This window comes from Syzygium oleosum, unplaced genomic scaffold (assembly GCF_021117445.2).
Source record: "Syzygium oleosum isolate NSW1041296 unplaced genomic scaffold, Sole_v2.1 Sole_v2.36, whole genome shotgun sequence".
NCBI classification, from domain to species: Eukaryota; Viridiplantae; Streptophyta; class Magnoliopsida; order Myrtales; family Myrtaceae; genus Syzygium; species Syzygium oleosum.
In genome coordinates, this window is record NW_026607520.1 from 1,105,220 (window position 1) to 1,121,551 (window position 16,332).

Genomic DNA, 16,332 nt, shown 5'->3' on the forward strand with positions numbered 1-16,332 from the left:
ACAACTGTTGACAAAGTAGTAACCCAAGATTGGAGAACCCCATTTATAGAGTATCTCAATAACCCAGTCTCTACTGATAAAAACTTCAAAAGAAAAGCCTTCAATTATTTAATGATTGGAGACGAGTTGTATCGTAAGACTGTGGACGGGCTATTGCTTAAATCTTTGGGACAACAAGAATCTGTGATAGCAATGGCCGAGGTTCACGAAGGCATATGTGGGGCCCATCAATCAGGGATAAAAATGAAGTGGTTACCCCGTTGACATGGTTACTTTTGGCCAACTCTTACCCGAGACTGCATAAGCTATGCTAAGGGATGTGAAGCTTGTCAAAAGTACGGACCCATTCAACATGTTCCTACAGCCGTGATGAAACCTATCATCAAACCTTGGCCATTTAGAGGATGGGCTAGGGATATAATAGGAAAAATTTACCATCCTTCGTCAAGAAAACATAGCTTCATTCTGGTTGCTACCGACTATTTTACCAAGTGGGTTGAAGCGGCCTCGTATAAGAATATAACACAAAAGACAGTGAAGGAGTTCATCGAGGAGCGTATTATCCATCGATTTGGCATTCCAGAATCTATAATTACGGACCAAGGCACGATTTTTACTGGACAAGAGGTGATTAGTTTCGCCAAGGCTAGAGGTATTAAAATGATTCATTCAACTCCTTATTATGCCCAAGCCAATGGCCAAGCTGAAGCCTCCAACAAAGCCATCATCGCACTAATTAAACGACACCTGGAGGATAATCCCAGAAAGTGGGATGTGTTGTTGTCGACTGTGTTGTGGGCTTATAGAACGTCTAAAAAGACTGCTACCGGAACTAGCCCATATATGCTCACTTATGGACAAGAGGCAATTCTCCCTGTCGAAGTTACGATTCAATCCCTACGAGTCAGACTTCAAAATAACTTGGCCAAGAAGGAATATGACGAGTTAATGTTCGCCAACGTCAATGAATTGGGGGTAGAACCATAAGACGTGAACAAATGAGGAAAATATGATCGAACCCAACCATGCAATATCCACAGCGGACCAATGAAAGGGTCAGGATGCGCACTAAACAATGAAGATTGTGCATCAGTCAGGCCTTTGTACAAGGCGGACAAGGCCATTCGACCTAACCCCACATCAACACCCTGAGTAAGGGAGTATGCGATGTCCATAAACCCACATGATATAGAGGTGGTACAAAAGATATATCGACAGAGCCAACAAAGCAGGAATGCAACATGTTCTTGAGGCGTGATGGGTCCGTCTGGCTTGCTAAATTCCTTGATGAAATCAGGAAATGAGAGATCAACGAAAGAGGTACCATAAAAATCTGGACATGACCACGACTTCTAATTATAAAATTCCACAAAAGGTGATAGGCCAATCAATGACCACATATCAAGCAAAGTAATGATTACCGGACCAGGGGGCAGGAAAAAGCAATTAGTCGATGGTGACCAGAGACAGCAAAGGGCTCCGATAAGCCCATATTCCACAGGTTCTATGGAAAGACAGCTTAGTGATAAGGCCTCCTCTATCTTTGCCGCTTTCCAAATACTGGACATTCTGGCCTCATCCTTTGGTACCACCGAGAGAATTGTTCGTCATAGCACGGATACGAGTTGAAACGAGAATTTGGTGATGCCCAAGTGGAGATGCTAAGTCGGGATCAACTAATGGGAAGAACCTCCTTGTAATGACGTGGAAAATGCTCGGTAAATATGGACGATGGATGTGTCGATTTGAGATACGGGCCTAGAATCACGTGATGAGCTTTTGCATCGTAATCCATAAAGGATAGGGAAAGGCGCCCTTGTCGTTCAAAACTCCGAAGATTCTCAAAACAATTCAGGCGAAGGAGAGCTTGAGCATTGGTTGGGGAAGAAGAAAAGTTAGCCATTGTAATGGGCCAAGTGATGAAACTTGTTAACGACTATTAGGTATTTATACTAGTCTATTTGGCCGATGAGTTAGGCCCACTAGCTGGTGACGTGCACATAAACGAAGGCGCAAGGCTCGGGATCCCTTATCAAAATTGGTTATAAATGATCGTGGCACACGTAGGACACTCAATGAAAATAAGGATATTTTATTGAGGAGAAGAAGGTTTATCCGACAGAAAGTCGTGAATCCCTCATTGGAGCAAAAACAGTTGAGATTCTAGTCTATTCATCTCTGAAGTACATGCGCCTTTATTTTGATGGTGTTCTATCGCGGAGTTCACTACTCGTATGTGCTCCTGTTGCTTCAAACTTTTCAAGACACCGACATGATGACGCAGTTCTTGCTCAATTTCTGCCTGCTAACGAAGCTTCATCTCCCGCCGTCGACGAATCTCTTCGAGGACTTCCGTAAGACGCCTTTCCTTCTCGACAAGGACACTTACTTCGTTCGTAATAGCCCGAAGGGACTCACGACGAGTGTTTACTGTTTCACTAGCCTCCTTCACAATATCAACTGGCTCTTCATGTATTTCTGTGGGAATGGACGCCTCTCGTACGTGGCCCAAGAGTTGTTGATACTTATCAAACATAGTCTGAAACTCTTGGGAGAAAACCTTGAGTCGTTCCTTGAGTGCCGAAGGAAGAATAGACACAACTTCGGCATTGTCATTCCCAAGACGCTCAATGAGGAGTTTGAACTGCTTTAACGCTGCAGCATCATACGACATCGTCGCAAATCCTCCTATAGAGAAGTCTAAAAAGCGCGTCAACTCCATCTTCTTCTTGACAATGGCCAGTTTTGATTGACCAGAATGAGGCGACAAGTCATATTAATTAAATGCCAAAATAAATTCAGCTTCGTTTATAGCGTGCATTGCCTTGCCCGTATAAGCGGTGGTCGACTGATGATAAGAAGTTGGTGAGACAGACGTCGATGATAAAGCCTCAGCAGAGTTAGTCGTGAAAGCCGAAGTTACGAACACTGTAGTAGACGTCGACGGAGAGACTGTGGAAGGATTGACCACAGTGGCTGGAATAGTGGTCCGTTGAACCATAATACTTGTCGACGGACCACATGCTGTAAAATCAGAATGATATCTCAGTATCAGGATTAGAATTGAAGACAACGTAATGTTTGAAAGGCATGTACCTGTCTCAGGCATAGTTGTCTCACGTCCAACCACATTAAGAGCGACAATGGTCCCTACGGTGGAATCAAGGATCGGAGCAGTTCGGACGAATGAAGAAGTGGGAACAATTGCTGGTATAACTGGAAAGAGAAGAAGAATAAATAAATCTAGTAAACAAGACGAGCAGAATACGACAGACAACAACAAAAGTTTATCAGGGGTCACAGTAGTGGATGAACCAGGCTGAGTAAAGAGCTGTACTCAGGATGCCATCGAATTGGTAACAATGGTGCTGGAAGATATTAAGGTAGTTGCAGTCGGTGTGGTGCTAAAAATACCAGTCGATGGAATTGAGATATTGATAACCCACTCGACAGAAGGAAGACCAGTAGATGCCAAGATGGTAATAGGATTCTGAATTATAGGAACAGAGATGCTATCCCTTGGACCTTTATCCAAAGAAGCAACAGCTTCTGAAGAAACCACATCGTGTGTGACCGGCTCAGCAGATGGTTCGACAGATAAAGTGCTGGACTTCTTTCTCGGAGAGGGAGGAGAAGATTTTTTCCTTTTCCTTATCAATAATGATACCATTTCTTCCAATGTTTCCTCTTCGTTTATCCCAGAGACAATCCAAAGGGGAGAAAGACCTTATAAGTAACAAACTAATATAAGGGAGGATAAAGTAAGCTGACACAGAGGAAGAAAGACAGAGATTTACCATCAGTAGGATTTTCTGCAGCATCGACACCCTCTGCATCAGAGTTTTCTTCTGTTTCTGAGTTAAGAAATGGAAGGTTAGAAGATGCACCAGATTGAAACTGAATAGGAACATAGAGTGATGGTGTCTATACCTTGAGTAATCGGTTTCTTAGAACCACTCCGCTTCACACGACAAATCGCGGACCGGAGGGCCTCTTCGTATGTACTTTCAAATGCAAAGGAATACCACCAAGTCTGCCATTCAGCAAGATGTCCTGGGCGGGCTCTGAAACCATTGGGGAGGTCTGCACTATAATGGGTGCGCATTGTGTTAGCAATTTCAATACAACAGAGAAGTGGGCTTCGATTCTTGAGAGAATATTCTTTCTTCTTAGTTCCTTCCGAAAAGCCCATTGAATAAGGAATTGGCATAGGAATTGCTTGCCAAATTCCAAATTGCCTAGCATAATATTGTGGATAATATACTTCAAACCCAGGATAGAATCGACCCTTCAATGAAGTCCATATGGGAAGATCTACTGCAGACAAAGTACAAGTCCAGAAAGGCCTATAGAGGTTGAATCGAGCTGGATCAAACAAATAATCAAACTCTCCATGGCCATACTTAAAGAAAATGACTTGGTCATGATTCAGTTCAAGAAAAGCTCGGAGATAGAAGATAAAAGGAGGTGCTTGAAAAGTAATATGTTGAGGGGAACAGTTCAGCAATCGACAACCCAGAGGTAGAGGTACGGGTCTTCTATACCCTTGTAGAGATAGATGGGAAAGGTGACGAACACTTTTACCGAAAAGGGAAGGGAAATACAAAGCCATCCATGCTTGAAGTATCCAAAAAGCACCCGAGATGGTTCCAAAATCCCCGAATTTCATTGCCCGAGAAGCATGAGTAAAGCCTCTATATAAAACTGCAAGAACAAGAGGGGCCAATGCGAGGCGTCGTCCCGTAGCTAAGGCTGCGGCAATTTGCAGATAGTCTTTGCAAACTTTAAGGGCAGGACTAAAAAACACATATTTTGATAGCCAAAAGAGCAAGAAAAAGAGACGTTCATCTTGGGTAACAGGACCCGAAGCTCGATGAAATCAAGACAAGAAATTATTGTATGCCAAAGCATCCTCAGAGATAAAAGGAGTGGGCAGTGCAGGTAAATCCTCGACAGCATGACCAACCAATTCAAAACCCGCTATGGCAAACACATCAAGCATAGTGATGGACATGTGTCCCCAAGGAAAAAAGAAACAGTTGCTGGAAGAGGACCAAAAATTGATGGCGGAGCCCAATAACCCACGTTCCAGGTCATAAGATGACATACTAACCTCGAGAGCGATGTCGATTCCGATAGCTGTCCATAAAAGTCGAGTTTCTTGGTCAGCCTTCAACCAAATAAACCATTTGTGAAAATCCTCTTCGTAAGAAGGGAAACTCCGAAATCAAGAAGACCCGGTGGACCACACATCCGTAATAGAATAATGTTGCAGTGCCAAAGTCTCACTGTGTTTATACGGGAAGTGGAATTGAAGATTCACAGGTATATTGAGATGGTCCATGAAACTGGGTCCCAGAGAGAAATAGTTGCATTCATCCTCGACAGCTTTCAGTAAATGAAAAAAACAATTACCAGCGCGCGGATCGTCTTTAAACTTATCAAAAGCTGCGATGTAATCGCTGGCCGAATATTCAGACTTTTTGGACGCCATAAGAAACGATGAATCAAGATCGGAAAAGGGTTCAAGAAAGGATTTTTAGGGTTAGAGAAAAAGACGCGACGGTGAAACAAGGTTTTTACAAGAATAAAAGATGAAGAAGACGATTTGAAAAGTCACAACTGTTCGAGGAAGATACGAGGTGATTGGATGAGGAATTCGTAGGGACTGCTCGAAAGGACGTCAAAGGACAGAAAAGCATGATCATCGCCTAGGGATTCGTACACAGACAAGGTACACCTTTAAAAGAAATAAATTCAAATTTATTCCTTTTAAAAGGGGGCATATGTTGACACCCAAAATTACCCCTCGTGGGAGTGGGCCGTTCACAAGTTACCGAAGAAATAAAGTACGGTCCACATGGTGAAAATCCAAAAAGGCCGCAAGTCAGGCCCAGAGACATTAAGAAAACCTAAGGTAATTATCGACAGGACACGTCATAAAGGTGTCGACGAGTTCAAGATCACGAGCTTTGCACGTGACATCGATGAATCCAAGATCACGAGCTTTGCACGTGACGTCGATGAATCCAAGAACACGAGCTTTGCACATGACGTCAACGAATCCAAGGTCACGAGTTTTGCAGGTGACGTCAACGAATCCAAGATCATGAGCTTTGCACGAAATCATGGTAATACTTGGCGAAAAATTCATTTACACGTGTCAGAAGGTAAAGATATGACTGTGGGCGTGAAGATCAAGGAAGAAATAAAGGAACACGTGGAAGAAAATTAGCTATTACGTTATGCCCAAAGAGCGTAAGCAATGTCGACAAGTCAGGAAACGGTTAAAGCGCGAAACGTAAGGAAGTGGAAAACGATTACCAAGGAGAAGTGTTCGGTCAAACGGTTATCAAGCTGCTCTATAAATACTCAAGGATTTCTAACGTAGAGAGGACCTTCTGCGAAAACAACACAACACATCTTATATCTAGCTTTTATTCTTAGTACATTAGGAGTAGTTTTAGTCATAATCTTCAAATTCTGTGTCGTAGATTCAATTCCGACAAGAGTCTTTATCAGGTTCAGCATTGTTGATCAAATTCCAATGTTGTGCCACTAGCTCAGCGTCGTCGATTAAATTCCGGCGTTGTGTGTTGGAGTATAGCTGTTGATTAGATTCCAGCCATATTCTCTCAAGTTACGCCATTGATTAAATTCTGGCGTACTTTGAAGTTGTGTCGTTAATTAGATTCCGACATAGCTTAATTTCGACATTTGCAAGTTGTCGTTTCATTGTTAGTATTGTCGAGTTTTGCATCATATCGAGTTAGGGTGTAAGATCTAAATTGGGATTAATAAACGCATTTGACATTCTCTGTCCAAGCTTGACTCAAGACCCTAGTCTCCTCTAATAAAATCCGAAACGCAACGTTCGGTGAAAGATTTTCGACGGAATAAAAACCAACGAAACATTTGGTTACAAACTTAAGCTTATTTTGTAAGAAAAGAGTAATACATCCTACACCATGAAACATGATAGACATTATCTATCTATCTATAAGAAAACAGTAATTTGAAGGTTCATGGGTTTTTCACTCAAATTTGTCGCTTGGCAACATGTCTAGGGTGCAAGTACAAAATGTGGCCAATAAAAACCTCACAACCCGATTAAGGAAAAGACAAAAACGAATATTAAATGGGAAAAATAGCAAAAATGAACAGCGCTTCATTTTAAAAATATAAAATCAAAAATCATTGACTAAATTAAATTTTAAAATTTAAATAAATTAATCACATATTAGGAAAAAGTAAATATCAAACAGAAAACTATTCATTAGAAAACCTAAAATTTAGCACTACCACATAAAAAAGTTTGAATGAAATTAATAAAGTAATTATATTATTATAAACAATTTAAATGTTGAACAAAAAAATTAGTAAAAGTAAAATTAAAAATAAAAAAAGTTGTATTACCTAAAAAAGTTGGCATAAGATATTGATTAAAAAAATAAATCAATAAAAAAAGTTGCATTCAGCTCGACGCTATTATATCAAGAAATAAATTGACTCAAACTCAATCATGCGGTTACGCTTAGCAATTTTGAAGATGTCTGTGTCTATTTCTTTTGCTATTAACATGTATTCTAAAGAGAATACTAGAAATTTGATTAGGTTCGTGTTGTAAGCGATTGTCAGGAGAATCGACTAACCTGTTCGATGCACTCCAAACCAATTTTCCAGGATCGTACGTTGAATCACCAGCAAACGATGAACGAATCTACTTCACGTTGGTCCGAATACAATCACAGAGAAAGTATTCTTGTTCCACAGCGTTAATGCCGATTGTCTTCTCAAAAATAGATACGGAATCCTTATGCGTCGAGAGAGAGAGAGAGTTCAGAATTATCTCTTGTATCTTGTTTTCATCTTCTGAGGAAGTTATCTTAACTTCCCTTAAGAAACTCTCCTCGCACCTCTTCAAAAGGTGTTTCTCAGACACACTTGTTATTAGAGCAAATGGTGTCCCTTGGACACACACATCATGGACGGACCGACAAAATATAACGTCTCCCACTCGCACATGATGGGCTTGATGATGCTCTATCAAGAACATAAGGCATTCAACATTCATCTACCTTAGAAACAATTCATATTGGCAAGAAAGCCGTGTGACCAGTGAGTACACCTGCACTTGGGAGCTCTAATTATGCACCTGTTAGGGACAACATAATGGCTACAACCCCAAAAATAAATAAACAATTGATGTCTCACAGTGCCCCAGACATATTTTGTTACATCAGTTGTCACGCCCCGAACCCCATCGAGCTCACGACATACCTCTTCAGTCGAATATCGCGATGTCCCAGGATGTCGCCGACCTCACACATCATAGAGATAAAGCACTAGCGGAAGCAACATACACTCAGACAATACTTAAAGAGGGGTAATAGGGAGAATATACATTCATTACCAAGTCAAACTTATACATTACACACTATTTACAATAAACTTAATATACACGCATATCGGGTTCTAAAGTTCACACCACCACTATCAAAAGGGACCACTAGTCTGGGTATACACTAACTCCAAAAATGGGGCACTTCAAAAAGGGTTACCCTACCCTTAAACTAACACCTACGTCCTCTAGACGGTGTCCACTCCGAGTCGGTCTCCCCAGAACCTGAATCTGATTCCCCCTGATCCACCTGCTCCTTTGAAGACTCAGAATCCGCCTCAATCTCGATCGGCTCATCATCAGAATCATCTGGAACGTCAATCGGCAGCTCTTTCTCCGGTTCTTCCTCGGGTTCTTCCTCTGGCTCTTCTTCCGGTTCTTCCTCTTCTTCGGGCTCCTCCTCAGGCTCTTCTCCTATATCCACGTCCATCGGATCAAACCCTGCTTGTGACTCTTTCGGCTCGGTTCGTGCTCGCCCACCGTGGGTTCGGGTTCCTGCAGTACAGCCGAGGACCGACCGTGCGAAGCTAGTGTCGAGGCTGGTCATCTCACCATCAAGAGGAGGTATAGCCGATGGATCCCAATCTCCCACTCCATCAAAAGGGACATCGAAACCACGAACAGGACCTAACTTGTCCATACCATCCCGGAAACACCAGGCTGTATAGCTATGAGCTTGCCAAAGGGGTTGTCCTATATCTACCCAGACTACAGTGGTGTGCTTGATCCAAGCCATATTATCATCTATGGGGTATTCTGCCACTGCATGATCGGTGTGCATAGGTATGCCAAAACGCTGAGGCGGTGGCGGTGGCGGTGGTGGTGGCGGTGGCGGTGGCGGTGGCGGTGGCGGTGGAGGATTCATGGTCCAGGCGGGGGTTCCGAAATGGTTTGGTTAAACAACCATGAGAACACATCTCAGCAAGTAAACACCCTAAACCCCACCTAGGCTAACACGTACCTCCAGACAAGTCCAAACACAATGTCACTCAATAAACACATAACATGCACACAAATGCACTTACTTGGGCTCTTGATACGCACAATCTGCACGTTAGTCTCAATTCCACAAATTCCAACCAGATGCACTTCCCAAACTAATTTCATGCCCAAAAACAAAAGTCGAACATAGAGCATTTCCAAACTTCGCATTTCACACACTCGTTCATGCACCACCACACTATTTTCATTAAACTTGCTAACGACCCACGTAATTACGCCTCAGGTCCACTTTTAATCCACGGTCCACGTACGACCATCTCATATTCACAACACTCCTTAGCCTGCGTTACAGTACACGCCTCAGGCTATGTCTCTTGCCCGCGTATCACGCCTCAGGCTCAACATCCTCCACCTACGGTACAACCCACGTAAACGCATTAGGTTGGCGGTCTTCCGGTAATATCGGGCATCGTCCCGCGTTACAGTACACGCCTCAGGACGGCTCAATTCCCCGCGTTACATTATACGCCTCAGGGATTATGTGATCAAGTGAGCACGTCAACAAACCACATTTTATCTAGACCCCGCGTTACATTACACGCCTCAGGGTTTTTAGTGACCACACACATGCCACATCACATGAATTTTCACCCATCCACATGCTCAAACATCATATGAACGTGCTCAATCTCCAACCAATCAAATCAGCCCATGCTCGCACAAATAAATTCTGAATTTCAACCAAGAATCAAGCCACACGACGAAGGTAATTAACTTACAAATTCGCGTCTACAATCAATCACAATCTAGGCCACGGTTCAAGTACCGATCGGCTCTCAAATTCCACTGCACACAACGTGGACTTGAATACTCAATCATTCCACAAGATACCACAATTGGTCACGGCATTAATATCTAGCTTAACACATTCTTAAGCCATAATTTTACCAAATCAGTCCACAACAACCAGCACTCAATCCAGCAACAATCAGCCCCGAAACCATCACAAATTCACCCACTAATCAGCCAAGATCAGCCCCCAACTCAGCCTACCAATATAACCCCTAAACAGCCACTAATCATGTCCATTAGTACCCATAGTCCTAGGTAAGATTTAGAATGTTACTTACTCGAGGTCCTAGGCAAGCTCGAGCATGAAGGAGGGCGGCAAGCCGACGGTCGCAAGGCGGACGGACGGCGACGGCGGCGGCTAAACGGCAAACGGTGGTCGGACGAGCGGCGACCAGCCTTGCTTGGCAGCACGTGCAAGGCCAAAAAGGAAAGGAGGAGAGCTAATTGAGGGAGAGAGAGTGTGAGACGGTGTGGTGGTGGTGACAAGGCCGCGGCCTCGGGAACGACCGAACGGCTGCGATCATGCACGGCGGTTGAACGGCGGCGACGGCTGGCTTGGCCGGTTGGCCACGGTCACGGGAGGAGGGGGAGGGGAATCGGCCGAGAGAGATAGAGAGCAAGAGAGGTAGGCGTGAGAGAAAAATGAGAGGGAGAGAGAGAGAAAGAAAGAAAAGACAGACTAATTAAGCCAATAATTGGTGTCTACCCCCTAGCAAAATTACCATCCTACCCTTCTCTCTACTTTCCATCCGACGGTCACGATTCAATCTTATCTTAAGATCGACGGCCAAGATTAACTCTCACCAAAAATATCCAAGGGCAAAATTGGAATTCCACAAAAAGTCTAAAGGTAAAATCGTCCAAAAACTTTTATCTCTAAAGTTGGTGTGAAATGACCAAAATGCCCTTCTCACATTACACTAGGCCTTAACAAAGTCCCAGGGGCAAAACGGTCATTTTTCACTTCCTGCCAAAATTCCAATTTTCTGACGAATCCGGACAATTCTGAGGCTGACCACGCTAATAACAACGTCGTCCAATTATCCTATCGTGACTTTCGAAATTTTCAATACCCAAACTTGGTCTCTAAATAAATGACTAAATTTAAATAACGCAACTTGAGCGTATCTCAAACTAACGGGTGGCTTTCGGGAAATTCGCATATTCGACCCGTGATCGATACTGAATCAAGCCACGTTTAAGTTCACTCGGATCGTGACAACCTCGATTGTCATGTAATCGCGATGATCAATCGCTAGTTCTTACGGGCGCGATCATTTAGTATAGGTTTAGGGTCATTCGTCAATTCATCTCGTAGTCAAGCGGAATCACCCGCGATCCACTCATATGATAGCGGCGAATTGATCCCTAACTATCCTTTGATTGGCCTACATTGGCTCAAAATGTCACCTCGACAATTTTTATGATCGAAAGTCGGTTCACGATCGAGTTTCTTTGGTCACGCGAATTTAAATCCCTAATTAGCTATTCCCTAATGGTTAGTATCCCAGGATTGATGAGTTCCGGGTGAGATCTAACTACAAGCACGTCCATAAAATCATCCATTTCATAAATTCCAAGTGGGTCGAATTTCAGAATGTCACAACTCTTCCTTCCTTATGAAAATTTCGTCCTCGAAATTTACAATTCAACCCAACTACTCAAACAAGTGGGGGTATTGACGTTGTATTAGCTCTTCACTTTCCTAAGTAGCGCCTTCTGTCCCGTGATGTTCCCAAACAACCTTGACCATCGGGATCGTCTTGTTCCTTAAAACTCGTTCTTTCCAATCTTCGATCCTTATTGGCCTTTCGACATACAACACCCTGTCATCAACTTCTATCTCTTCATAGTTCAACACATGAGTTGGGTCAGGTTTATACTTTCTCAGCATCGACACGTGGAATACATTATGCACTTGCGAGAAATTTAGCGGTAATGCAAGGCGATAAGCGAAGTCTCCAATCCTTTCCAAAATCTCGAAGGGTCCCATGTACCTCGGACTCAACTTCCCTTTCTTGCCAAATCGGGATAATCCTCTCATGGGCGATACCTTGAGGAATACGTGATCCCCTACTTGAAATTCCAAAGGTCTTCGTCTTCTATCTGCATAACTCTTTTGATGGCTTTGGGCTGTTTTCAACCTTTCACGAATGATCTTAACCGCCTCAACTGACTCTTGAACTAATTCTGGCCCGGTTATACTCCTTTCACCAACTTCGTCCCAACATATGGGCGTTCTGCAGGCCCTGCCATACATCGCTTCAAATGGCGCCATCCCGATGCTTTGCTGAAAACTATTATTGTACGCGAATTCTGTCAAGGATAATTGTTCCTCCCACTTGCCTTGAAAATCCAACACACACGCCCGAAGCATATCCTCTAGAGTCTGAATTGTCCTCTCAGACTGGCCATCCGTATGTGGATGGTAAACTGTACTAAACTGCAGCTTTGATCCTAATGCCGTCTGCAGACTTTTCCAAAAGTTGACGGTAAACCTAGGATCACGATCTGAAGTAATCGTCACTGGCACCCCATGCAAACGAACTATCTGTTGTACGTACAATTCGGCATACCGATCCAATGCGAAGTCCTTTCGTACGGCCAAGAAGTGCGCTGACTTTGTCAATCTATCAACAATCACCCAAATGGAATCATGACCTCTTTGGCTCCTTGGTAATCCCATTACAAAATCCATAGTAATATGTTCCCATTTCCATTTTAGGATTTCCAAAGGTCGCAACAATCCTCCGGGCTTACAATGCTGCGCTTTCACTTGCTGGCACGTTAGACACTTAGCCACGTGCTTAGCTATGTCCACCTTCATGCCATTCCACCAATAGTGTTGTCTAAGGTTCTAATACATTTTCGTGCTACCAGGATGGATGTTATACTTGCTACGGTGAGCTTCCGATAAGATTTCCTCCTTCAGTTCTGCGTCATCAGGCACACACAACCTTCCTCGGAACTTCAAGATCCCGTCTTCGGATACTTGAAAGTCCGTTTTCCTCTTAGTAACATCCATTTCCAGAATCTTTTGAATTTCTTGATCCGTAGATTGTAAAGCCTTAATCTTAGTTTGGACTTCTGGTTCGATTCTTAAAGTGGCAAGCAAACTCGAAACTTGACTTACTTCAAACTTAAACTCCGAGTCTCGCACTCCTTCCAACAAAGTCCATTCCTTGACCATTAAGTGTGCAATGCTTGACTTCCGACTCAATGCATCAGCTACCCGGTTGGCCTTTCGAGGGTGATACAAAATATCACAATCGTAGTCCTTAAGTAACTCCATCCAACAACGCTGTCTCATATTAAGCTCCTTTTGAGAAAACAAATATTTCAAACTCTGATGGTCCGTATATATTTGAAACTTCTCTCCGCATAAATAATGTCGCCAAATCTTAAGGGCGAATACTATTGCGGCTAATTCCAAATCATGCGTCGGGTAGTTTAACTCATGCGGTCTCAATTGTCTTGATGCGTAGGCTACTACTCGTTCATTTTGCATGAGTACACACCCCAGTCCTTTCAATAACGCATCACTATAAATTTCATATCCTCCTGGTCCTGATGGAATAGTCAATACCGGCGCCGTTGTCAATCTATGCTTTAGTTCTTGAAAACTCCTTTCACATTTGTCGATCCATTCAAACCTTGTTTCCTTTTTCAACAAATGTGTCAAAGGTGTTGCTATTGCCGAGAACCCTTCCACGAAACGTCGATAATATCCTGTCAAACCCAGAAAGCTTCGGACCTCTATTACCGTCATTGGTCTCGGCCATTTCATTACAGCTTCAATCTTGGTTGGATCTACTGAGATTCCTTTCCCAGAGATCACGTGTCCAAGAAATGCTACTCAATTGAGCCAGAACTCACACTTACAAAACTTGGCGTACAATGCATGTTCTCGTAAGGTCCGTAGAACTTTACTTAAATGTATCTCATGCTCTTCCGGGCTCCTCGAGTAAACCAATATGTCATCTATGAAGACTATGACGAATTGATCTAAAAACTCCTTAAACACCCGATTCATTAAGTCCATAAAGGCAGCAGGGGCGTTAGTCAATCGAAACGCCATTACCGTAAATTCATAGTGCCCATATCTCGTCCTAAATGCCGTTTTCGATATGTCCTCCTTCTTAATCCTCAACTGATGATATCCCGTCCTCAAATCGATCTTAGAAAATACCGAAGCCCCTTGTAACTGATCAAACAAATCATCTATCCTTGGCAGGGGATATTTATTCTTGATCGTCACTTGATTTAACTACCGGTAATCAATATATAACCTTAATGACCCATCTTTCTTCCTCACAAATAAGACTGGCGCTCCCCACGGAGATGACCTGCCGACTTCAGCTCACGTATCATGTTTGACATCTCCCGAAGATGCTGGCTCATCGATAGATTTGAGCGCTTCCGATATGTGTCAAATTTGATGGTGAGCCTCCTCAACTTAGTGACAGACGTACCCCAAACTTATCTTTCAAGGCAACCCACATTGCTTGAGCTTTGTCATAACTTTCAAACTCACACATGAGATCATCTTGCATACAACTCAGCAACGTGATGCGAACAATGCTATTTTTCTTTTTCCAAGCTTGAAAAGCTTCTTGATCTCTTTTGTGTTGAGCAGAAGTTCCATGCTCAGGTTCATCCATGGTGTGGTTGAAGGTTTCCAAAACCTCTTGTTCCTCAAGGATATGTTGAACTTTTCAGTGCCAAATATCATAATTGTCACCGTTCAGCTTCTCACCCTTATTGAGGTCAGCCACAATGGTCTTGGATGCCGAAGCCATAATCACTATCTATTACACATTGACATAATAAACGCAGAATCAATACTAGCACATTTTCCACATAAACACACATATTTTAATTTGCAGCAAAGACAAACTAAATTAATGATAATTCAACAAAAGACACCAAAACGAAAGTTCACGATGTTCCCAATCAGTTTCGGCATACAATTGTTCTACTATCATTAACTTGTTTAATTTGTGCAAATTTTAAGTTCTAGGTGAGAATTTCTTCTAATTCTACCAACCTACGAACTCCCACTAGAAAAAAAAAATTCATAAAAATATTTAAAACAATGATGACATCCTTTCTAGCAATCATATAGCACGGCATGATGTAAATCAACAAATAGAACATTCATGCAACAAATATAATCAACAGCGAAATTCATGACGTAACGAATATATAAGGATCTCCAGTCATTGTTTTAGTATGCTCAAAATTAGGAAATTGAAAGCACGTCAAACCATATAAACATGCCATCAATGAATCATGCTCTACATAATCTTTATGTGGTCATTTACATGTAAGCCAGCATTAGTATTTCCAAAACCATAGGGAAATACAAGTAAAATACAATAATACCCCAAAAAATACACGTATTTAGGGTTTCGTATGCATTTTCATACCTTTAAAAGCTTCAAACATATAAAATAACTATACCACAATGTAGAGAATTTCAATACGAACACAACGGTACCAACCACAGCCCGATTGGAGCTCCCACGCGCCCACACGCGCCTACCTAATACGGGCTTCTGAGCCGATCCGACCGGTTGACCGTTGACCGGTCACGGGTCGGGTCACCGTCCAGGTCGGGTCGCGGGTCGGGTCATGTCGCCAGTCGCTGACGGCCAGGGAGATGACGTCAGCATGTCGTTACCGACAGTTTTGCTGACATCATCGATGACATCAGCACGCGCCGGTTGGCGACGCGCTCGTGGCCTTCACGCGCTGGCAGTGCCAGTGCTTTGGGCGCGTGGCTCCCACGCGCCGTGGCTTCTGGCCACGCGTGTGGGCGCGTCCGGCGTCTTCCGGCGGCGCTCAACCCGCCGTTCTGCTCGTCTCGACGAGTTCTTCAATTATATATAATAAAAAATAATTTTCACCGTAAAGAATTTTTCGAAAATCATCCAAACAGAACGGTCGCCCGTAACGTTCAAACCCGTTCTTCGTTTCAATTCATGTTCGTCGATTCATCTTGCAATTCCCGAGCAATGAACATGCAGACAGTATGAAGTTCATCATCATGATCTCCATATCAAATAGCAAGCAGAAAAAATCAACAGGAAAACAAGGCAGAGATCATAACCGAGGCTCTGATACCAATGTTGGAA